At 48.3% G+C, this 25,364-nt stretch overlaps 1 protein-coding gene across 3 annotated transcripts in view; it reads right to left on the bottom strand.

Annotated features, from left to right (window-relative positions):
• Positions 1-25,364, bottom strand: part of SRRM2 (serine/arginine repetitive matrix 2) — a 438,109-nt gene that overhangs the window by 199,495 nt on the left and 213,250 nt on the right. The gene's annotated exons all lie outside the window — the stretch shown is intronic.

Below are 25,364 nucleotides of genomic sequence, written 5' to 3'. Positions count from 1 at the left end.
ACAAATTGCTGGAAGGGGAGGGGAGGAGAGAGAGGATTGCTGGCTATGGATGGAGGAGGGAAGGGCAGAGAGGGACAAGGATGGACATGGGGGCCCAGGGAGAGGACAAATTGCTGGAAATGGAGGGGAGGGGAGAGAGGAGGCAAGGATTGCTGGCTATGGATGGAGGAGGGAAGGGCAGAGAGGGACAAGGATGGACATGGGGGCCCAGGGAGAGAACAAATTGCTGGAAATGGAGGGGAGGGCAGAGAGGAGGATTGCTGGCTATGGATGGAGGAGGGAAGGGCAGAGAGGGACAAGAATGGACATGGATGGGAGGGCAGGACCCAGGGAGAGAGGAGAAATTGCTGGAAATGGATATAGAGCAAGAAATGAAGAAGAAAGGAGAAAAGTAAAAAAATAAATGGAAAGGAAGCCCTGGAAATGGAGTTAAGAGGACAGATAGCAGCAGAATCAGATACTGGACCAGCATGATTGAAAAAAAGAAAGTCACCAGACAACAAAGGTAGAAAAAAATTATTTTATTTTCATTTTAGCGTTTGGAATATGTCCACTTTGAGAATTTACATCTGCTATCTTATTTTGCAATGTATAACAATTTGTTTCTAAGAATATTGCTGACAATTCCTTTCAGTGTGGCAAGTGGTGAGCGATCATTTTCATGGGGGGGGGGGGGGGGGGGGGGCAACTGATAGTCTGCAGGGGGGCGCCAGAGACCCTAGGCACAGCCCTGCAGACAAGCCCCTTCAGACAGTCCACCCAAATGTTTGTTTCTTTCGATCCCAACAGAAGGGGAGTTGCTGTCGGGAAACGCACCATTTCCAATTGGCTAGCAGATTGCATTTAATTCACTTACGCCCAGACTGGGCTGACTCCTCAGGGTCATGTCACGGCTCATAGTGTTCGAGCCATGGCAGCGTCAATGGCCCACTTGAAGTCAGCCACTATAGAAGAGATTTGCAAGGCTGCGACGTGGTCTTCAATCCACACATTCACATCTCATTACTGACTTCAGCAGGATACCCGACGCGACAGTCAGTGCTGCAGAATCTGTTCGGGGTTTAGAATTCAACTCCACCCCCAAGGGGGGTGTTTCTTCGTAGGTCAATCCTTGTTATGTCCTCGCCGTTGCGAGGCCCAATTGACCTTTCTTTGTTGTTTTGAGTGAGCCTGGGGGCTATTGATACCCCAGTCTTGAGAACAAGCAGCCTGCTTGTCCTCGCAGAAAATGAAGATACATACCTGTAGCAGGTATTCTCCGAGGACAGCAGGCTGATTGTTCTCACATACCTGCCCGCCTCCCCTTTGGAGTTGTCTTTGTCCTTGTTTGCTTTGATATCGAACTGTCGGGACTCTCGCGCGATGGGCGGGAAGATGGCCGCACATGCGCGGTGTGCACGCACGCTCAAGGTAAAATTATGTATCATACCTGATAATTTTCTTTCCATTAATCATAGCTGATCAATCCATAGACTGGTGGGTTGTGTCCATCTACCAGCAGGTGGAGATAGAGAGCAATCCTTTTGCCTCCCTATATGTGGTCATGTGCTGCCAGAAACTCCCCAGTATGTCGATATCCAAGCTCCATCCGCAGGACTCAGTACTTAGAGAATTACACCCACAAAGGGACACTCTGCCCAGCTCACCACCGCCGAAACGGGGGAGGGGAATTAACCCAGCTCATCCCCACACAAGTGGGGGAGGGGAATCCGTCCAGCTCATCCCCGCGGAGCGGGGGAGGGACACCACACCCGCCGATGCGGGGGGATCTGGCTTATCCTGCAACCGCAACCGCGGGAGGAGCTGACTGACCCTAACACCGCCGAAGCGGGAGGGGTACAAAGCTGCCCTACTGCCGCACGAAGCGGGAAAGAGCGCCGGCAGAATTTAAGTCTCAATCCAGCCCCGTAAAACGGAGGGGAGAGGAATGCAGCAGCTCACTGTAACACAAATTCATCTCAACTCTTGAAGAATCCATTGAAAAACTTGAACACGAAGTCCTCCTGAACAGGAACTGAAGACTAAACTTGAACCTGAAATGCAACCAGAATACAACCAATACAGATATCTGGGAGGGACTATGGATTGATCAGCTATGATTAATGGAAAGAAAATTATCAGGTATGATACATAATTTTACCTTCCATATCATCATGCTGATCAATCCATAGACTGGTGGGATGTACCGAAGCAGTACTCACCCAGGGCGGGACATAGAAATCCCTGACCGCAACACTGAAGCTCCAAATCGGGCCTCTGCCCGAGCAGCCACAGTCAAGCGGTAATGCCTGGAGAAGGTATGGGCCGAAGCCCAAGTTGCCGCCTTGCAAATCTCTTCCAAGGAGACGGACCCGGCCTCTGCCATAGAGGCCGCCTGAGCTCTAGTGGAGTGAGCCTTCAGCTGGATAGGCGGCACCTTCCCCGCGGCCACATAAGCCGCTGCAATGGCTTCCTTGACCCATCTTGCCACTGTAGGCTTAGCAGCCTGCAGACCCTTACGCGGACCTGCAAACAGGACAAACAGATGATCCGATTTCCAGAAATCATTGGTCACTTCCAAGTATCTGATGATGACACGTCTCACATCCAGATATTTGAGAGCAGAGTATTCCTCTGGGTAGTCCTCCCTACGAAAGGAAGGGAGACAGAGCTGCTGATTCACATGGAAGCGAGAAACAATCTTGGGCAGGAAGGAAGGCACTGTGCGAATAGTCACTCCTGCCTCAGTGAACTGCAGAAAAGGCTCTCGACATGAGAGTGCCTGGAGCTCGGAAACTCTTTTGGCTGAAGTGATAGCCACCAAAAAGACTGCTTTCAACGTCAGGTCTTTCAGAGATGCCCTCGACAAGGGTTCAAAAGGCGGCTTCTGCAATGCTCTTAGCACCAGGTTGAGATTCCACGCAGGCACCACTGAGTGCAGAGGAGGGCGCAGGTGATTAACTCCCTTGAGAAAGCGCACCACATCTGGCTGTGAAGCCAGGGAAGCACCCTTCAGGCGGCCCCTGAAGCAAGCCAGAGCCGCTACCTGGACTTTAAGGGAACTGAGCGACAGGCCTTTCTCCAGACCTTCTTGCAGGAACGCCAACACTGAAGAAATTGGAGCAGTGAAGGGAGAAAGTGAGCCTGCTTCACACCACGCTGCAAAGATACGCCAAACCCTGGCGTAAGCAGTAGAAGTAGAGCGCTTCCTCGCTCTCAGCATAGTGGCGATGACCTTGTCTGAGAAGCCCTTCTTTCTCAGACGCTGCCGCTCAATAGCCAGGCCGTAAGACCAAAGGGGGAGGGATCCTCCATCACCACGGGACCCTGATGTAACAGGCCCTGCTCCACTGGCAGCCACAGAGGATCGTCGACTGAGAGCCTGATCAAGTCCGCATACCAGGGACGTCTGGGCCAATCCGGACCCACCAGGATTATCCGGCCCGGGTGCTTTGCCACCCGGTCTAGCACCCTGCCTAACATGGGCCAGGGCGGGAACACATAGAGAAGCTCTTGTGTCGCCCCCTGTTGGAGAAGAGCATCTACTCCCAGGGATCGAGGGTCCCGTCCTCTGCTGAAAAAGCGCGGCACTTGGCAATTGGCCGATGACGCCATCAGATCTAGGCTCGGCTGGCCCCAGCGCTTCGTGATGTCCAAGAACGCCTGAGCAGATAGCTGCCACTCTCCGGGCTCCAAGGTATGGCGACTGAGAAAGTCCGCCTTGACATTCATGACTCCGGCAATGTGGGCCGCTGACAGCTGTTCCAGGTTCGCTTCCGCCCACTGGCATAGATTCATGGCCTCCTTGGCTAGAGGGGCGCTCTTGGTACCTCCCTGGCGGTTGACATAGGCCACAGCCGTGGCATTGTCCGACAGGACCCGTACGGGCTTCAACGCCAGTACCGGGATGAACTCCAAAAGCGCCAACCGAATGGCTCTGAGTTCCAGGAGGTTGATAGACCACTTTGCCTCTGCAGGAGACCAGAGCCCCTGCGCTTTCCTTCCCAAGCAGTGGGCTCCCCAGCCCGACAAAGAGGCGTCCGTCGTGACGACAATCCACTCCGGGGTCACCAGAGGCATTCCCGCAGACAACTTGTCTGTCTGCATCCACCAGCTCAGCGCCTTGTGCACTGCTGGGTCCAAGGGAAGGTGCACAGCATAATCCTCCTACATCGGAGTCCAGCGCTGCAGCAGAGAGTGTTGTAGTGGTCTCATATGAGCCCTGGCCCAGGGCACTACTTCCATCGTGGCCGTCATAGAGCCCAACAGCTGCACATAGTCCCAAGCCCGAAGAGGAGAGGCTACTAGGAACTGGTCCACCTGAGCCTGAAGTTTGACAATCCGATTGTCTGGCAGGAACACTCTGCCCACTTGGGTGTCGAATCGAACTCCCAGATACTCCAGGGACTGAGTCGGGCGCAGCTGGCTCTTCACCCAGTTGATGATCCATCCCAGGGAGCTCAAAAGAGCAACTACCTGGTCCACAGCTTTGCCGCACTCTGCATAAGAGGGGGCTCGGATCAACCAGTCGTCCAGATAAGGATGGACTTGTACTCCTTCCTTTCGCAGGAAGGCCGCGATGACCACCATTACTTTGGAAAAGGTCCGCGGAGCAGTAGCCAACCCGAAAGGGAGGGCTCTGAACTGGAAGTGTCGTCCCAGGACTGCAAAACGCAGAAAGCGTTGATGAGGAGGCCAGATGGGAATATGCAGGTACGCTTCCTTGATGTTCAAGGAAGCCAAGAACTCTCCTGCCTTCACTGCCGCTATAACAGAGCGGAGAGTCTCCATGCGAAAGTGCCGCACTTTCAAGGCCCGATTGACCCCTTTGAGGTCGAGGATAGGCCGGACAGAATCTCCTTTCTTTGGTACCACAAAGTAAATGGAGTAACGTCCCTTGCCAATCTGATTTTCTGGCACCGGAACGACCGCACCCAGGCGGATCAGGTTGTCCAAGGTCTGCTGCACTGCCACAGCTTTGACCGGAGACTTGCAGGGAGAGAGTACAAACCCGTCTCTTAAGGGTCGGCAGAACTCTAGCTTGTAGCCGTCTCTGATGACTTCCAGCACCCAAGCGTCTGAAGTTACTTTGGTCCACTCGCCCAGAAACGAGGACAGCCGTCCTCTAATCTGCACTGGGCCATGGACCAAGACCCCGTCATTGGGTACGAGACCCTGGGGGAGGACCGGAGGGCGTACCTCCGGGACGGCGGTCTCTGCGAAAGGAATGCTGCTTGGGGGAGAAGTTCCTATTGAAGGAAGAGGGGGCAGAGGAGCCCGACTTGCCCGGGCGGTACCGACGGGCTTCTTGAAACCGTCCTCTGGAGATCCCGGGGCGAGCACTGGCCCGAGCCCTGACCTCTGGTAACCTCTTGCCCTTAGACGTGCCGAGATCGGTCACGATTTTGTCCAGCTCGACCCCAAAGAGCAGCTTGCCTTTAAAAGGCAACTTAGCCAGGCGGGTCTTAGAGGTGTGGTCCGCAGACCAATGTTTCAGCCAAAGCCAGCGCCGCGCAGAGACTGTCTGAGCCATGCCTTTAGCCGAGGCTCTCAAGACATCATACAGTAAGTCTGCCAAATAAGCCAAGCCCGATTCCAGGGCCGGCCAGTCAGCCCTCAAGGAAGGATCCGAGGGGGAAGCCCGCTGCACCAACGTCAGGCACGCCCTGGCCACATAGGAGCCGCAAACTGAGGCCTGCAAACTTAAGGCAGCCGCCTCGAAGGACGACCTTAAAGCCGCTTCCAATCTTCTGTCTTGGGCGTCCTTTAGTGCCGTGCCACCTTCCACCAGCAACGCCGTTTTCGTAGTCACCGCAGTGATTAAAGAATCCACGGTAGGCCAAACAAAGGCCTCACGCTCACTTTCAGGCAAAGGATAGAGGCGGGACATAGCCCTAGCCACTTTGAGGCTCGCTTCCGGGACATCCCATTGAGCCGAAATTAAGGTGTGCATGGCATCATGCACGTGGAAGGTTCTAGGCGGGCGCTTCGTCCCCAGCATAATGGCGGAGCCAACAGGGGCTGAGGGAGAGACGTCCTCCGGAGAGGAAATCTTCAAAATGCTCATGGCCTGCATTAACAGGTTGGGCAAATCCTCTGAGCGAAAGATCCGTGCTGCAGAGGGGTCATCCGCTCCATCCGAGCGGGAATCTGTCTCCTCCAAGGAATCCCCAAAGGACCGTTGGGAGAACTCAGATACGCTGCCCTCATCTACATCAGAGGAAACAGCCGAGGGCGTTTACTTCCGGGGGCCTCAACCCCTTTATCGGACAAGGGAGAAGGGGCAGCGTTTTGCATAAGAAATAAACTCGGGGGAGAAACCCCCTAGACTGTGCACTTCAGCAGCTTGGGCCACAGCCCTAGACGCACCCTCAACCGGCGCTCGCAAGAGCGGGGGAGAACCATGCTGCGCATCCAAGATGGCGTCCGGCGCGACACTCCGCGAAGGAGCCGCGCGGGAAGAACGGCGCTTAACTTTAGCTGCTTTTTTGCCGTCGCCCAAATCAAGGGCGGCCATGGCATGAACGTCTCCCAGCTCAAGGGCGGCCCAAGAAGAAGCCGTCCGAGCAGAGTGGCCGACCAAGATGGCGGAGGCGAGCAGCGGGGGATGGGCGTTTATGGCGGGAAAAACCGCCGCGCCGGAGGAAGACCCGGGACACTGACCGGCCTCCAAACTGATACCCAACAAGGGCGAATCAGATTTTAAAACCCCCGCATCCCCGCTAGAAGCGCACACGCGGTCCGGGGAGCGATTCTTCGCGCCCTCGCCCTCCGACGCCATAGGCCACGTGGAGATCAATCAGGGAACCCCCTGCCCGCTATAAAAAGGTAAAAATTACCTGCTTCTCGCTCCGAGCTGTAACGACCTGGTGTCCCAGTGAGCAGCTGCAATAAACGTTTAAATAAACGTCGAAATAAACGCCCTTAAAGACGTTCAAATTTTTTTTTTTTTTTTTTAACTGAGCCAGCGGGAGGGGGGAGAAAAGGAGGGACCTGGCGCCACCAGGTTTGCACTTGCTCAAGAAGAGCCCTCAACCCCAGGCACTCAACAAAACCTAAAAATTAGGCTTGGAGGCCTAGCCAGAGCTGCTGCTGTGTGTGACCACCACCTGCTGAGATAGAGAACATACTGGGGAGTTTCTGGCAGCACATGACCACATATAGGGAGGCAAAAGGATTGCTCTCTATCCCCATCTGCTGGTAGATGGACACAACCCACCAGTCTATGGATTGATCAGCATGATGATATGGAAGCTTTGTTGCTAGGAAGATTTCCATTCGGGGGGGGGGGGGGGGGGGGGGGGGGGGGGGGGGGGGGGATGCTGCCGTGGATGTCACCCAGTCGTGAGAACAATCAGCCTGCTGTCCTCTGAGAATACAAGCTACAGGTATGTATTTTCATTTTATGCAACTATGAAGCAGTTTACTGATTAAATAATACAAAACAGCTGATCAACAACTGAAAGGATATATAGATTATGCAGCATTAAAAACTTGCTTTGAACAATCGAATTTTACAAAGCCTTCAGAAAGAAAGAAAATTCCCTAGCAATTTTAACTCAACAGGAAAAGCATTCCCTAGTCTTGGGCCTACACATGAGTAAAACCTTTTGTTACAAGTACATTGCTAGGGGTCTGAAGCAGTGCCTCCTGAAAAGTAAACTGGTTAAGATTTACAGATCATTAACAAAATCTTAAATTCTGTTCTTTAAGAGACTGGAAGCCAATGCAGAGATTCTAGCACTGGCTGTATATGGTCTTGTAAACTTCTCCCAGATAAGAACGTGTGCCTCTGAATTCTGGCAGCCCAACATACAGTGAGTTGCGGTAGTCCATGTAGTATAACTGATGTATGAGTAATTGTATATGAATGGTTACTTACATATGGGCACAAATAAATACTCCACAAAAAGCATAAACGTTCTTTTCCAAATTTGCCACAATCTGTTTCTGTAGGGATAGACATTAACCCCTATTGTCTTAGTGCCAAGGCCCATGTACCCAGGCAACTCTGGTCAAAAATAAGTCATCTGAGTTCTGCAAACCCATAGCATCTCAGGGGGGATGGGACGACTTCCCTATGAGAAAAGGCTAAAGTGGCTAGGGCTCTTCAGCTTGGAGAAAAGGCGGCTGAGGGGAGATATGATAGAGGTCTATAAAAATGAGTGGACTGGAACGGGTAGATGTGAAGCATCTGTTTACTTTCCAAAAATACTAGGACTAGGGGGCATGCGATGAAGCTACAATGTAGTAAATTTAAAACGAATCTGAGAAACTTTTTCTTCACTCAACGTGTAATTAAACTCTGGAATTCGTTGCCAGAGAATGTGGTAAAGGCGGTTAGCTTAGTGGAGTTTAAAAAGGATTTGAACCACTTCCTAAAGAAAAAGTCCATAGACCATTATTAATGGACTTGGGGAAAATCCACTATTTCTGGGATAAGCAGTATAAGAATGTTTTGTACTTTTTTGGGATCTTGCCAGGTATTTGTGACCTGGATTGGCCACTGTTGGAAACAGGATGCTGGGCTTGATGAACCTTTGGTCTTTCCCAGTATGGTAATACTTATGTACTTATGTAAATATGTTTTAATTTCATTTTGTTGGCAGTAAGCTGAGTCTCCATTTTAATTTGCAGGTAACATTACTGCAGTTTTGCCACACATCACAGTACAATTAGATGTTCACATAAAAATATTTTTTTATACCTGCCATCTTAGTAAGCTGTGCCAAAGGGCTTATACATATGTTAAACATAATAAAGGACAGCTGTGATCTTTTGTATACACCCAACTTCAACTGCAGGAGTTGGGGTACCCTAATGGACAGTGTTGCAAGTGGCCTCTTTAAATTAAAAAGAACGACACATGAACTGTACCCTTGACAAAATAGTCTAACAAATGGAAATAACAGACTATTGTAATTAACAGTGTCAAAGACCATCATCAGAGCCCAAGCTTTTAAGCAAATCATCCACAATAGGAGATGATATGGTTTCTGTGCTGTGGCCAGTGCAGAAACCTGTTTCACCATTAACTGGAAAGTTAGAAACCTCCAAAAATTCACAACATTGTAGAACATTTTCTAGCAATTTACTTACAAATAGCAAATGAGAGAATGGTTGGAAATGAGAAAAGTGTTGAGTACTAGAGGCACCCCCTTTCTTTCAGATTAGGAGAGACAGCTACTACTTTGAACTAAGTTGGTAATATTTCCTCTGTCAGTAAATGTGTACATACTGCAGGGCCACTGTGGGGGCAAGATTCTCCTGGGCCCGGCCTCCAACGGGAGCCCGAGCGACGGGATCTGTCTCTTCTGCTCCTGACAGAACCCAGGTGATCGAATTCCAACAGGAGCAGGAGAGAGAGAACTCCGGCGCCGGGCTCCCCTTAGAGGCTGGGAAGGAGCAGACTCGGGGCCTCTGGTTTGACTGGCGGGGGTCCCCAAGTCCTGCCAGCAGAAGCCTTCCTCCAGCGCTGTTCTTTGCCATATTGCCTGGCCTGTGGCTGATTTTCCCCTCACGTCGTGCCTGCTCAGTGAAATTGAGCATTCACGATGAGGGGAAAATCAGCCTCAGGCCAGGCAATGCGGCAGAGAACAGCGCTGGAGGAAGGCTTCTGCTGGTGGGGGGAGGGCCAGGGAGGTGGGGCAGAATGTGCCCCCCTCCCTCAAATTTTAAAAGTTTGGCTACAGGGCGATCCGAGGGAGGGGGGGGGGGGGGGCGCAGTGACAGCCCAGGCCTGGCTCAGTCTCTTGGCGGCCTGACATACCATACTATTTGTAATAAATGCACATTCTATTAGAAACAATGGGTTTTCTGGAGTCTAGATTAAGCTATTAACGGAGACACCATTTCTCTCTGTCTCTTCCCCCCCACCGGTGATGACAGGATCAGTCTTACCTCTTTCCACTTTCTCTTCCCCCACAGTGCCACACCCATGAGAAGAGGTAAAAAGAGAGACCCAGTCATCACAGTACTAAGCATGATGTACTTAGAAACAACAAACATAGTTTGAAATGTCTATATGCGAATGCCAGGAGCCTAAGAAATAAGATGGGGGAGTTGGAATATATTGCACTAAATGAAAAATTAGATATAATAGGCATCTCTGAGACCTGGTGGAAGGAGGATAACCAGTGGGACACTGTCATACCGGGATACAAATTATATCGTAGTGATAGGGTGAATCGGATTGGTGGAGGGGTAGCATTGTATATTAACGAGAGCCTTGAATCAAATAGATTGAAAATTCTGCAGGAAACAAAACACTCCTTGGAATCACTGTGGATTGAAATTCCATGTGCAAAGGGGAAAAGGATAGTGATAGGAGTGTACTACCGTCCGCCTGGCCAGGACGAACAGACGGATGCGGAAATGTTAAAGGAAATCAGGGACGCAAACAAACTGGGCAACACAATAATAATGGGGGATTTCAATTACCCGCATATAGACTGGGTTAATGTAACATCTGTACACGCAAGGGACATAAGATTTCTTGATGAAATCAAGGACAGCTTCATGGAACAGCTAGTTCAGGAGCCGACAAGAGAAGGAAAAATACTAGACTTAGTCCTTAGTGGTGCTCATGATCTAGTGCAGGGGGTAACGATACGAGGGCCGCTTGATAACAGTGATCATAATATGATCGGTTTTGATATTGGCATTGAAGGAAGTGAAACTAGGAAATCAAGTACGCTAGCGTTTAACTATAGAAAAGGTGATTACGACAAAATGAGAAAAATGGTGAAAAAAAAAGACTGAAAGGAGCAGCTCGCAGAGTAAAAAACTTGCATCAGGCGTGGATGCTGTTTAAAAACACCATCCTGGAGGTTCAGGACAAATATATTCCACGTATTAGAAAAAAGGGAAAAAAGTCAGCCGGCGTGGCTAAACAGTAAGATAAAGGAAATCATTAGAGCCAAAAAACAATCCTTCAGAAAGTGGAGAAGAGAACCAACTGAAAGTAACAGGATAGATCATAAGGAATGCCAAGCCAAATGCAAAGCGGAGATAAGGAGGGCAAAAAAGGACTTTGAGAAGAAATTAGCGTTGGAAGCAAAAATACATAGTAAAAATTTTTTTAGATACATTAAAAGCAGGAAACCGGCCAAAGAGTCGGTTGGGCCGCTGGACGAAAATGGTGTTAAAGGGGCGATCAAGGAGGACAAAGCCGTAGCGGAGAAATTAAATGAATTCTTTGCTTCGGTCTTCACCGAGGAGGATTTGGGGGGGACACCGGTGCCGGAAAGAATATTTGAAGCGGGGGAGTCGGAGAAACTAAACAAATTCTCTGTAACCTTGGAGGATGTAATGGGTCAGTTCAGCAAGCTGAAGAGTAGTAAATCACCGGGACCTGATGGTATTCATCCCAGAGTATTAATAGAACTAAAAAATGAACTTGCGGAGCTACTGTTAGAAATATGCAATCTGTCCCTAAAATCGAGTGTAGTACCGGAAGACTGGAGGGTAGCCAATGTTACTCCGATTTTTAAGAAGGGTTCCAGAGGAGATCCGGGAAATTATAGACCGGTGAGTCTGACGTCGGTGCCGGGCAAGATGGTGGAGGCTATTATTAAGAATAAAATTGCAGAGCATATACAAAAACATGGACTGATGAGACAAAGTCAGCACGGATTTAGTGAAGGGAAGTCTTGCCTCACCAATCTAATGCATTTTTTTGAGGGGGTAAGCAAACATGTGGACAATGGGGAGCCGGTTGATATTGTATATCTGGATTTTCAGAAGGCGTTTGACAAAGTGCCGCACGAAAGACTCCTGAAGAAATTGCAGAGTCATGGAATCGGAGGTAGGGTATTATTATGGATTAAGAACTGGTTGAAAGATAGGAAGCAGAGAGTAGGATTGCGTGGCCAGTATTCTCAGTGGAGGAGGGTAGTTAGTGGGGTCCCGCAGGGGTCTGTGCTGGGTCCGTTGCTTTTTAATGTATTTATAAATGACCTAGAGATGGGAATAACTAGTGAGGTAATTAAATTCGCCGATGACACAAAATTATTCAGGGTCGTCAAGTCGCAGGAGGAATGTGAACGATTACAGGAGGACCTTGCGAGACTGGGAGAATGGGCGTGCAAGTGGCAGATGAAGTTCAATGTTGACAAGTGCAAAGTGATGCATGTGGGTAAGAGGAACCCGAATTATAGCTACGTCTTGCAAGGTTCCGCGTTAGGAGTTACGGATCAAGAAAGGGATCTGGGTGTCGTCGTCGATGATACGCTGAAACCTTCTGCTCAGTGTGCTGCTGCGGCTAGGAAAGCGAATAGAATGTTGGGTGTTATTAGGAAGGGTATGGAGTCCAGGTGTGCGGATGTTATAATGCCGTTGTATCGCTCCATGGTGCGACCGCACCTGGAGTATTGTGTTCAGTACTGGTCTCCGTATCTCAAAAAAGATATAGTAGAATTGGAAAAGGTACAGCGAAGGACGACGAAAATGATAGTGGGGATGGGACGACTTTCCTATGAAGAGAGGCTGAGAAGGCTAGGGCTTTTCAGCTTGGAGAAGAGACGGCTGAGGGGAGATATGATAGAAGTGTATAAAATAATGAGTGGAATGGATCGGGTGGATGTGAAGCGACTGTTCACGCTATCCAAAAATACTAGGACTAGAGGGCATGAGTTGAAGCTACAGTGTGGTAAATTTAAAACGAATCGGAGAAAATTTTTCTTCACCCAACGTGTAATTAGACTCTGGAATTCGTTGCCGGAGAACGTGGTACGGGCGGTTAGCTTGACGGAGTTTAAAAAGGGGTTAGATAGATTCCTAAAGGACAAGTCCATAGACCGCTATTAAATGGACTTGGAAAAATTCCGCATTTTTAGGTATAACTTGTCTGGAATGTTTTTACGTTTGGGGAGCGTGCCAGGTGCCCTTGACCTGGATTGGCCACTGTCGGTGACAGGATGCTGGGCTAGATGGACCTTTGGTCTTTCCCAGTATGGCACTACTTATGTACTTATGTACAGGAGATGGAGGGTGGAGGAGAGCAGTGCCAGTTACTGTGAATTCTGGGGGTGGGCTATTATTGGGGAGGGGGAAATCTAAATTTGGCTTTAAGGTGTAATTTAGAGTAATTTTCGGTGCTGAAACAGGTGGGGGGATATTACTAGAAACAATATGATATGTAAATAAGATATCTATATATAAGGTACTTATTGATAGATATGAGCTGTACCAAACACTCATATTTGAACTGATTTGGCCCCAAATAGTACGCCTAATTCACATTCATGTTTGGTTGAATAATAGTCTGAAGCTGAATATGAATAGTAAAATATGCAATGAAAATTTCAGCATAAGGTTTTCTGGTTTCTCCGAGGACAAGCAGGCTTATAATTCTCACAAGTGGGTGATGCCAACCCGCGTTGCCCGGTCTGGAATTTACAAAAGACTAACGAGAGCTTTCTGAAGCGCAAGACACACTTCCACAACGCTTGCGTGCTCCTTCCTGTCCGCCATGAGAGCGTGGTTTCCTCAGGTCTTTACAGCGGTGAGGAGAGGCCATGGAATTTTAGTCTCCTCACATCACTCGATCCTAGAGAGTTTTTTGACTATTTTTCATTTGTTTTTGTTTTTCATCCTTTTTTGTGTTCCTGCTGTGGAACTCTCCATCCTTTTTATTTTCCCCTTAAATATTAGTGATTTTGTCCGATTTTAAGTTTACTTTTATTTTTCGTCATTGTCAGGCTGCTTTTAGGCCTTGACCTCGGCCGAGAACTTTTCCCTTTCTTTTTGCCATGCCTTGCCCCTTTTTCAGGCACCATCGCTTAGTTTAATTTAGCTGAGGAAGTTTTTCTATTCCATGTCCACAAAGGTTCCCAGTGGCTTCCAGCGCTGTATCTGGTGCAATCGGATAATCTCTTTGAAAGATACCCATTCTTGGTCTCTACAGTGTCTTGGGCCAAGCCATAGTCTCACTAACTGTGATCTCTGTCTTTGCATGAAGAGGACACAGGTTTCCAGCGAGGCTCAACCAGAGAGGATTTTTGGAGCCAAGTCCGGTTACTTGGCATTGAGGTCAGAAGCATTTGGAGCATCGGTAAGCATGGCTGCCTCTCGACCCTTACCAACTGGGAGCAGTGAAGCATCAAGTGGGTTTCCACCTGTCTCGAGATGCCTCCTGTTGTACAGGGTGCCTAGGACCGTCATCCTCGTTGGCACCGAGGAGTCTGAGCCCAGGGCCAAGAGGCTCAAGGTCCTGGAATACACATCTCCTCCTAATTTGGCTGTGACTGCACCTCTCCATGAGGTACTTGGGGAAGTCCTCATCAGCAACTGAGAGTCCCCTCTGTTGGTCCCTCTTTTGCCCAAGAAGATTGACACCTATTATCAAACCCACAGTGTGCCTGGTTTTGGTATGCCTCAGTTGCCTCACAATTCCATGGTGGTGGAATCCACTCTCGAAAGAGCCAAGAGTTCAGAGACTATGCCTCAGCACCTCCAGGCAGAGAAGCTAGAACCCTGGATTCTTTGGGAGGAAGATGTACCAGGCTTCTATGCTCATTTCCTGAAAACGATCATACCAGTTCTTCCTGAGCTCCCCACCCAAGAAGGGATGAATCCATTGTCAGCACTTTTTGTGGCTGAGGAATTTGAAAAGGACGTCCCAAGACCAAATTAAATCGAATCGTCCACCACTGCAGGGAATTGTGAAAAGCGATGGACAGCTGGATCGCATCCTCTAGATCCCCTGTGGCTTGATACTACTGAGAAGCTAGGGTCCCATTGAGCTGATCTCATGTGAAGACGAGCCATGGGAGTCACACGAACTGAGGAGGCCATATGACCAAGAAGTCTCAACATCTGTTGAGCTGTGATCTGTTGAGATGCTCGAGCCAAGGACACTAGGGCCAGGAGATTGTTTGCCCTTGCCTGGGGGAGATAAGCTCGAGACGTGTGTGTGTCCAACAGAGCTCCAATGAACTCCAATTTCTGAACCGGGACAAGGTGAGACTTGGGATAATTGATTAAACACCCCAGTAGCTCTAGCACTCAAATAGTCATCCGCATGGACTGTAGAGCGCCTGCTTCCGAGGTGATCTTCACCAGCCAATCGTCGAGATAAGGGAAGACATGCACTCCCAGTCTGCGTAGCGATGCTGCGACAACTGTCAGGCACTTTGTGAAGACCCTGGGCACAGACGCGAGGCCAAAGGGCAGAACACAGTACTGAAAGTGCAGAGTTCCCAACCGAAATCGAAGATACTTCCTGTGCGCTGGGAGTATCGAGATGTGACTATAGGCATCCTTTAAGTCCAGAGAGCATAGCCAATCGTTTTCCTGAATCATGGGAAGAAGGGTGACCAGGGAAACCATCCTGAAATTTTCTCGGACCAGATATTTGTTCAGGGCTCTTAGGTCTAGGATGGGATGCATCCCCCCACCCCGTTTTCTTTTGCACAAGGAAGTACTTGGAATTGAATCCCAGTCCTTCTTGCCCTGGTGGAACGGGCTTGACTGCATTGGCGCTGAGAAGGGCTGAGAGTTCCACTGGAAGTACCTGCTTGTGTTGGAAGCTGAAGGACTGAGCCCCTGGTGGGCAATTTGGAGGTGTGGAGATCAAATTGAGGGAGTACTCTAACCGGACTATTTGAAGAACCCACCGGTCGGAGGTTATGAGAGGCAACCTTTGGTTAAAAAACTGTAACCTCCCCCCGACTGGTAGATCGTCCGGCACAGGTACTTTTTTACTTCAATAATTTTTATTGATGAAATATACAAAACATATGAAGCGCCATTCACAACGTTATTCTGATGATTCCGCAAACCACAGTGCTTATTTCTAGAAAACATTTTTTTTTTCCATCCCCATTTATCCCCCTTTTATGTTTGTAAACCCTTTCCCACCTCCCTGTCCCCTATCCAAATCTAACAGCATTATATATTGCCCCTGTGTGTAACTTCCAAACAATAAAGTCGTTCTTAACTATGTATTATGTACATATATCTATATAAGCTACACTAGAATGTAGAGAGCCTTGTCTCTCCACCTTTCATGTCCAAACGCCTTGTCTCAAAAACAATCCCTCCCCCCCTCCCTTCCCAGTTCCTTGAAATATAGATGCAGTTGACCACGGCTCTTTCTTGTTCACTCTGCTTCAGATGTCTCCCGTCTCCCTTGTCTATATGTCAGCTTCTGAAGAATGTGGCGGCGGACAGCAGGATGCATTGTGTTCCAATAGTTTCTCCATGTTTGTTTAAACACCTTGGGGTCTTTTACGTGGTTAGTTACTGAAACCACTCCACAGAGTTCCTGGTGCATTAGCTCAGTCATCTTCGTCCTCCATAGTTCTCTCGTAGGGGGCTCCTCTTCTCTCCATTTAAGGAGGATCACTTGTTTTCCAATTAATGTTACTCTTTGTAAAAATCCCAACATGCCCGATGGCATGTGTTGTCCCAGCTGAAATATATCGAACAAAAGCAGGGGTCTCACCGGCAGTTTTCGTTTCCAATACTGTCCCGATTCTGTTATTATTTGTATCCAAAATTTCTGAATATCTGGGCATCTCCAGAACAAATGGCCCAGGGTCGCATTTGCATTCTGCATTTAGGGCACATCCCGGTGCCAAAACCTGCTTTTTGCGCCCTACTTGGTGCTATATAGGTGCGCAGGGCAAACTTGTATTGCTGTTCCCACTGTCGTATAAAAATAGATCTCTTTAAGATTGCCCTCAGGAAGTCCTGAAGATCTTCCACCGTTAACTCGGTTCCCAGATCTCGGGACCAACTTGTCGCGAGTTTGCAGTAATCTATATCTGGTGTGGTATCTTGAAGATTGCGATGATGAAAGCGCAGGGGCACTATGTTTTGTGATCCCAGTGTTAATGCTGTTGAGAGCACGTCTTGCACGTCCTCGCTTAAGTTAAATGCTCCCAGCGCCTGTGCATAATGTTGTACTTGTGCATACCCAAAAAAGTCTGTATCCACAATACCGTGCTCTCTCTTCAGATCCTTCATGGATTTAAGCTGCCCCTCTTCGTCTACCAGCTGATATAGATATAAAATTCCCAGCTGTCTCCAGCGCACAAATACTTTATCTGTTGTTCCCGCTGGAAAGTCTGGGTTCAACCTCAGGGAGACAAATGGTGTCGCTGCTGCCGAAAAATCATGTCTCTTGCATAGCCATCTCCACATTGCTCTAGCTGAACGTACAAACCAGTTCATGGGGGTTTTGACTCCCACCCCACTTTTGGTGGTGTGCAGCTGGCAGCTCAGGTGTACTCCAGGTGTCAAGGAAGCCTCCAACTGCGTGTTCGTAAAGTGTTGACTACCTACCAGCCAATCCCTTACATGTCGCATAGTGCAAGAAATAGTGAGGTATCTAATACTCAGTAAACCCATTCCCCCATGCGTTTTAGGTTTATATAGTACTTCTAATGGCAACCTGGGTCTTTTATTGTTCCACAAAAACTTCCTCAACATGACCTTCAACTCCCTCTCTTCCCGTCCCCTCAGGTGCAGTGGCAATACCTGGAACTTATATAACCATTTCGGGGCTATAAACATGTTAAAGAGAGCTATGCGGCCTGACAGGGAAAGCGGACAAGCGCTCCACATGCCCAGCAGGCGTCCAGTCTCCGCTAGCAGAGGTCTCACATTTATCTTATACAATGTGGATAATTTAACCGGAATGTCTACCCCTAAATATTTCAATCTCCCCTCTGCCCACTGGAAAGGGAATGGCCCTACCCAGCTGTGTTGCGCCTCCTCCGTCATCCCCATTGCCATTGATTTTGACAGGTTCAAGCGAAATCCTGACAAATCTCCGTAACACTGTACCTCCTTCAACAAGTTCTGTATAGAGTCCCATGGTTTGTCTACCATCAGCATTAGATCATCTGCATATGCTAATAGCTTAAGTACTTCTTCTCCTACCTTCACACCTTTAATCCCAGGGTTTTGCCTTATATTACATAAAAGGGGTTCTAATGCCAACAGAAAAAGCAATGGGGATAGTGGGCATCCCTGTCGTGTCCCTCTTCTTATCAGAAATTCATCCGTTCTTACCCCATTAACTATCAGTCGAGCTCTCGGATCTGTATAAAGCGCCCCCAGTACTCTCGCAAACCAACCCTGCACTCCGATCCAACGCAATGTTCCTTGTAGGAAGGGCCATGTTACCCTGTCAAAGGCACGCTCTGCATCCAAACTGATCACTATACCTTTGGGTGTCTTTTCCGGAGCTTCCACTACTGCTGCTATAAGTTTCCTCACATTAATAACCGAGTGACGGCCCCGGACAAAGCCAACCTGTTCCCCTTTAATCAAGGAAGGTATTACCTGGGCCAAGCGCTCAGCCATAACTCGGGTCAAAATTTTTATGTCGACATTTATTAAGGATATGGGTCTGTACGCTGCTGGATCATCTAAGCTTCGTCCAGGCTTCGGTATTAGACTAATCAGCGCTTCATTAGCGTATCTAGGTAATTTCCCCTCTTTCATCACTGTTTCATAGAAACTCATCAGGGAGCCCACGATTTGCCGTTTCAGGGATTTATAAAATTCACCCGAGAAGCCGTCGGGACCCGGAGCTGAATGCAGCTTTAATGCCTGTATAGCTTTCAGTACCTCTTTGGCTCCCACAGGAGACTCTAAAGTATTCCGTTGTTCTCCTGTCAGTTGGGGCATATTGGACCACTGTAGATACTTTCTTATTTTTTCCCCTATTTTATCCTGTGCCTCTGCTCCCATTTCTTCCGCCGCATACAGACGGGCAAAGTGTTTGTGAAAAGTGTCTGCTATCCCTTCTGGGTTCGATATGAGTGTACCTGAGGGAGTCCGTATTTGTGTGATAATCTGCGGCCTGCGGACACCCTTTATCAGGCGCGCCATCATACCACCCGGTCTGTCTCCATAGCGGCGGAGGTTGTATCTGTGCGTGGTCATTGCCTTATGGTATCTTTCCTGTAGTAAACTATTTAACTCTACCCTCGCTGCAATCAAGGAGTCTAAATTAGCCCTGGTGTGTGTCTCTGCATGTTTCTTCCTAGCTATTTTGACCTTTCCTTCCAGTTCTACTATCCTTTGTGCAATCATTCGGTTTCTCCTGGAGACATATGCAATTATCTCTCCACGCATCACTGTCTTGGCAGTGGACCAAAACAGTGTTGGGGCACTAAGATGTTGTTCATTATTTTTTAGGAATTCTTCCCAGCTTTTGGCCAAGGATTCTGTAAACTCTGTGGAGGAGTGTAAATACGATGGGAATCTCCAACCTCCCAAACCACGATAATACGGCCGGGGCTCAATATCTACCCAGATTATAGCATGATCCGAGAGCTCCTCTGGGCCCACCTCTGCTCCTATAATTCGATTGAACACCCCAGATGTCACCAATATGTAATCAATCCTAGACTGGGTTCCGTGGGCCCTCGAAGTGTGCGTGTAATCCCGCTCTTCTTCATGCAGCAATCTCCAAGGGTCCACCAAACCCAGCCCGTCACACAATGCATCAAGCACCCCAGGTCCAGAAGTCCCCCCATCCTGCTGATTCCTCGATCTATCTAGTATGGGATCTAACACCTGATTCATGTCCCCAGCCATTATTATGGGATCTGCCCCCTGTTTCTGGCACTGCGCAAAAAGCTCTGCAAAGAATTTTCTCCCGCCAGTTTGAGGGGCGTATACTGCTACCAGTAAATATGATTGCCCTTGAAGATTAAGCCGGACCCCTACGTATCTTCCCTCATTATCTACAAATTGTAGCTTGGCCTGCACCATGGCATTTTTATGGATTAATATTGCTACTCCGCCACGTCTACCCACTGCTGGGGAGCCGAAAACCTCTCCTACCCACTGTCGTTTTAATTTCTGAAGCTCACCCATGGACAGTCGGGTCTCTTGAATACAAGCTATGTCCCCCCGATGCCGTTTAAGTGCACTAAGGATTTTTGCTCGTTTTACTGGGGATGTTATCCCGCACACATTCCACGAAATCACCCGTGTAACACCACTCAGACGTTTACTCATTACCTACTTTCTCCTTATATAAAGGTACCTGTCTTTCCGCCTTTCCTATCCCTAGGAGACCCAGCCTCCCCCCAGGGATCCGTGTTATGTCTGCCATCCGCCAATTCCCCTTCCCCTGTTGTTTCATCATCTGAACCCTTATCACATGTTTCTGTATCCCAATTGCCAACCACTCTCTATATTTCTTATTTCCTCTATGTGTCCCTCTCTCCCCCTTCCCCCCTCCCCCCCTGCCTCCTAACCCTTTCCCCCCCATTCCTTTTATTTCCCCATGTCCCTTACCCATGATATCTTATGGGCTAGTGGGGTTTCCCGCCTCCTCCGTCCCCAACTCCCTTGTGTGTTAATTACACTGCGTGTTATTGGAATTCATTGTCTATATTCCTTATGTATTCTTATCATACCCATAGCGTGTGTGTACCTCAGCAGACCTGATCTTCCTTGACATTTTCAAACTTCCTCTTCTGGCGAACCAGTCTTATCCATATGCATTAGTTCTTGAACATGTTTTTGTGCCTCTTTAAAATTGTCATACGATTTCCATCTTCCTTCTGTCTTCACTTTTAAAATGGCTGGGTATATCAGCATAAAAGGTACTTGTGCTTCGTGTAACTGCTGACAAAGTGGTGTGTAGCGTCGGCGCTTCTCCTGTAAGGCCATTGAATAGTCCTGATAGATACGTATCTGGTGTCCATCATATCTCAGTTCATTCCTTTTGAGACGCGCTCCTCTTAATATTTCGTCTTTATGTACATAGTTGTGTATTTTTATTATCACTGTTCGCGGGGTCATTTTCCCATCTTGCTTTCTGCCGATTCGATGGGCCCGCTCCAGACACAGTTTCCCTGCGTGATCCGACAAGGCAAATTCTTCTGCCAACCACTTCTCTAAAACTGTAGGCAATACCTTGTCGGTCACTGTCTCGGGAAGCCCTACAATCCGAAGGTTGCCACGTCGCGACCGATTTTCAAGATCATCTACTTTCGCTTGTAAATGCTCAATCTCCGTCGCCATCTTTTGCAGCTTCTGTGTTACTGGGCCTGCCGTGTCTTCCACTTCCGACACTCGATGCTCGAGTTCTCCCAGCCTCTGCGCCGTTTCCACTGCTTGCGCTTCCAGGTTTGATATTTTTGAGCAAAGATTATCTAATTTTTGATCCAATGTTGTGCTCACCACTTCTGTCAATTGTCGTATTTGCTCCTCCGTGAAGGAGCCGCCTCCATGCGCCGCCTGGCCATCTTCCGCGCTGCTTGACGCCTTTGATTTTTCTTTCTCTTTTTTCCCGGTTCTACTCGCCATCGGTGCTTTTGGTGTACTCAGAAATCTTTCCATAAGATTTCCCTCTTATTTGAAGATGCGTTTTAGGTAGATTTCCAACGTTTTAAAGCGGTATTAGGAGTCGGGGCCTAGGAGGACGCGGGACCACGTCTTCCTCTTTCTAGAGCATCACGTGACCCCCCCCCGGCACAGGTACTTTTATGGCGGCTATGCTCAGCTGGAGCCAGTCAAAAGCCCGTCTCTTGCTTTTGCTGGGCAGCTGCAGGGGCCTGTCTTGGTGTACGATGTTGATGCGAACGAGCGCACTTGGGCTGGGCCTGTGAAGGCTGTCGGGAAGGTGGATTGTACCTACGCTTATTGCAAGCATAGGGAGCAGTCCTCCTTCCCCGGAAAACCTTTCTACCTATTGAGGTAGATGCTGAAGGTGTCCGGTGGGAGAGTTTTTCGAGGGTGGTTTCCCACTGGTGGAGCTACTCTACCACCTGTTCGACTTTCTCGCCAAAAATATTATCCCCCTGGCAAAGAACATCAGCAAGCCGCTGCTGGGTTCGATTGTCCAGGTCAGAGGCACACAGCCATGAGAGTCTGCGCAACACTATATTTGAGAAGCGGATCTGGATGCATCATCAAAAGTATCGTAAATACCCCTGGACAGGAATTTGCAACATGCCTTCAGCTGCCTGATCACTTCCTGAAAAGGCCTGGTGTGCTCCACAGGGAGCTTAACCACCAAGTCCGCCAGTTGCTTCACATTGTTCCACATGTGAATGCTTGTGTAGAGCCGGTAAGACTGAATTTTGGACATGAGCACAGAGGACTGATAGGGCTTCCTCCCAAAAGAGTCCAGAGTTCTAGATTCTCGTCCCGGGGGCGCCGAGGCGAAATCTCTAGAACTCCTGGCTCTCTAGAGAGCAGAATCCAAAACATAGAGCCGTGAGGTTACTGCGTCCTCATCAACTCAGGTTCTCCGTGAATCCGATACTGGGACTCAGCTTTTTTGGGAATGGTGGGATATTAGTGGTTTCATCCAATTCCGAACAAATGTCTCCTTAAGGACATTATGCAAAGGGACAGTGGACGACTCCTTAGGTGGCGAAGGATAGTCAAGGACCTCAAGCATCTCAGTCCTGGGCTCATCCACAGACACCGCAGGGAAGGGAATGCCCACAGACATTTCCTGAACAAATGAAAAGAAAGAAAGACTCTCCGGGGGAGAAAGCTTTCTTTCTGGGGAAGGAGTAGGATCAGAGGGAAGACCACAAGACTCCTCAGAAGAGAAATATCTGGGATCCTCCTCTTCCTCCCATGAGGCATCCTCCTCGGTATCGGACAAAAGTTCTCTGACTGCAGTCCGAAACCGGGCCTGTCTTGACGCCGAGGAACCACGTCCTCGATGACGATGTCGAGAAGTCGACTCCCGTGCCGGCGGCGATGAAGCTTCCTCCAGCGATGTTGACGGGGAGTCGACTTGGGTGGTAGCCAACACCGATACTGCAAGCGGTACCGGCGTTGGAGACCTCACCACAGGCACAGAGTTTGCCACCGCTTCCATCAACGGTACTGAGGGCGCAAGCACCCCCGGTACCGGAACAGACTGATGCAGCAGCCCTTCCAGAAGACCTGGGAGAATGGCTCGGATGCGCTCGTCCAGAGTGTCTGCCGGGAAAGGCTGTGGAGCCGATGCAGGAGTCGGAGGCAGAATCTGTAAAGGGTGCGGCGGGGGGGGGGCTGACGTCACCCAGTTGTGAGAACAAGCAGCCTGCTTGTCCTCAGAGAATGGGAAGGTGGTATAAGCCTGTAAAATAATTAGAAATACTCAATCTTTTTAAAAAGAGAATCCAATCTCCTATCTTACAAGAAAATAGCAAACTAAAAAAAAGCCAAAAATCAGGCTAACGAAAGCAAACAAAATCACCAACTATCGACCAGTAGCATCCATCCCGTCAAATTGATGGAAAGCATGGTAGCCAAACAACTTACAGATTACATAAACAAATTCTCAATATTACACGAGTCTCAGTCAGGTTTTCGCCCTTTACACAGCACAGAAACGGTACTACTTACTCTAATAGCCAAATTCAAGCAGGAAATAGCAATAGGTAACATCATCCTCCTCCTCCAATTCGACATGGTAAACCATAATATATGAAGATTTCTCGACAAATTCGGAATTGGTGGCAACATACTCAACTGGATCAAGGGTTTTCCAACCACAAGAACATATCAAGAAAAATCAAAATCAAACATATCATCACCGTGGAAAGCAGATTGCAGAGTACCACAAGGATCACAGCTATCAACAATCCTCTTCAACCTAATGACTCCACTAGCCAAGACCTTATCCAACCTAGGCCTTAACCCTTTCATCTATGCAGACGATGTCACCATATACATTCCTTACAGAACTACCTTGACAGAAATCGCTAAAGAAATCAAGCTCGGCCTGAACACCATGGAATTGTGGGAAAACGCATTTCAATTAAAACTCAACAAAAAAACCCAACACATTCTCTCAACCTTTCATCCCAACACAATACGTATAACCCCACAACTATCAACACTACAGATGACATCCTCCCTGTCTCAGACAGCCTGAAAATCCTCGGTGTTACAATGGACCGCAACCTGCTTTTTAATATATTTATAAATGATTTAGAGATGGGAGTAACTAGCGAGGTAATTAAATTTGCTGATGACACAAAGTTATTCAAAGTCGTTAACTCGCGACAGGATTGTGAAAAATTACAGAAGGACCTTACGAGGCTGGGAGACTGGGCGGCTAGATGGCAGATGACGTTTAATGTGAGCAAGTGCAAGGTGATGCATGTGGGAAAAAAGAACCCGAATTATAGCTTCGTCATGCAAGGTTCCACATTAGGAGTTTCGGACCAAGAAAGGGATCTGGGTGTCATTGTCGATAATACACTGAAACCTTCTGCTCAGTGTGCTGCTGCGGCTAGGAAAGCGAATAGAATGTTGGGTATTATTAGGAAAGGTATGGAAAACAGGTGTGAGGATGTTATAATGCCGTTATATCGCTTCATGGTGCGACCGCACCTTGAGTATTGTGTTCAATTCTGGTCGCCGCATCTCAAGAAAGATATAGTGGAACTGGAAAAGGGAAGGGCGACTACAATGATAGCGGGGATGGGACGACTTCCCTAAGAAGAAAGACTAAGGAGGCTAGGGCTTTTCAGCTTGGAGAAGAGACATGATAGAGGTATATAAAATAATGAGTGGAGTGGAACAGGTGGATGTGAAGCGTCTGTTCACGCTTTCCAAAAATACTAGGACTAGGGGGCATGCGATGAAACTACAGTGTAGTAAATTTAAAACAAATCGGAGAAAATGTTTCTTCACCCAACGCATCATTAAACTCTGGAATTCGTTGCCGGAGAACGTGGTGAAGGCGGTTAGCTTGGCAGAGTTTAAAAAGGGGTTAGATGGTTTCCTAAAGGACAAGTCCATAAACCGCTACTAAATGGACTTGGGAAAAATCCACAATTCCAGGAACAACATGTATAGAATGTTTGTACGTTTGGGAAGCTTGCCAGGTGCCCTTGGCCTGGATTGGCCGTTGTCGTGGATAGGATGCTGGGCTCGATGGACCCTTGGTCTTTTCCCAGTGTGGCAGTACTTACGTACTTATGTAAGTAAAATCCACAACAAAGAAAATGTTCTACTTAATTTGGAAACTCAAATGCGTGAAATAATTCCTCCAGAGGGAAACCTTTCGCAACCTGATACAATCAATGGTACTAAACCACTTAGATTACTGCAATGGAATTTATGCGGGATGCAAAGAACAAACCTTAAAGAAACTTCAGACCGCGCAAAACACGGCAGCAAGACTCATCTTCGGAAAAACGTGATAAGAAAGTACAAAACCCCTCCGCGAAAAACTTCACTGGCTTCCAATCAAAGAATGCATTGCCTTCAAAATCTGTGCTATGGTTCACAAAATTATCTATGGTGAAGCACCGGGATACATGACACACCTGATCGACCTACCAACCAGAAATACATCTGAATCAACACGTTCGTACATAAATCTACACTACCCACGATGCAAAGGACTCAAATATAAATCAATCTACGCATCCAGTTTTTCCTACATCAGCGCA

Source organism: Microcaecilia unicolor, chromosome 7 (genome assembly GCF_901765095.1).
Source record: "Microcaecilia unicolor chromosome 7, aMicUni1.1, whole genome shotgun sequence".
Lineage (NCBI taxonomy): Eukaryota > Metazoa > Chordata > Amphibia > Gymnophiona > Siphonopidae > Microcaecilia > Microcaecilia unicolor.
Note: the sequence above shows the minus strand (reverse complement) of the source record. Positions and strands in the feature narration are given on the sequence as shown.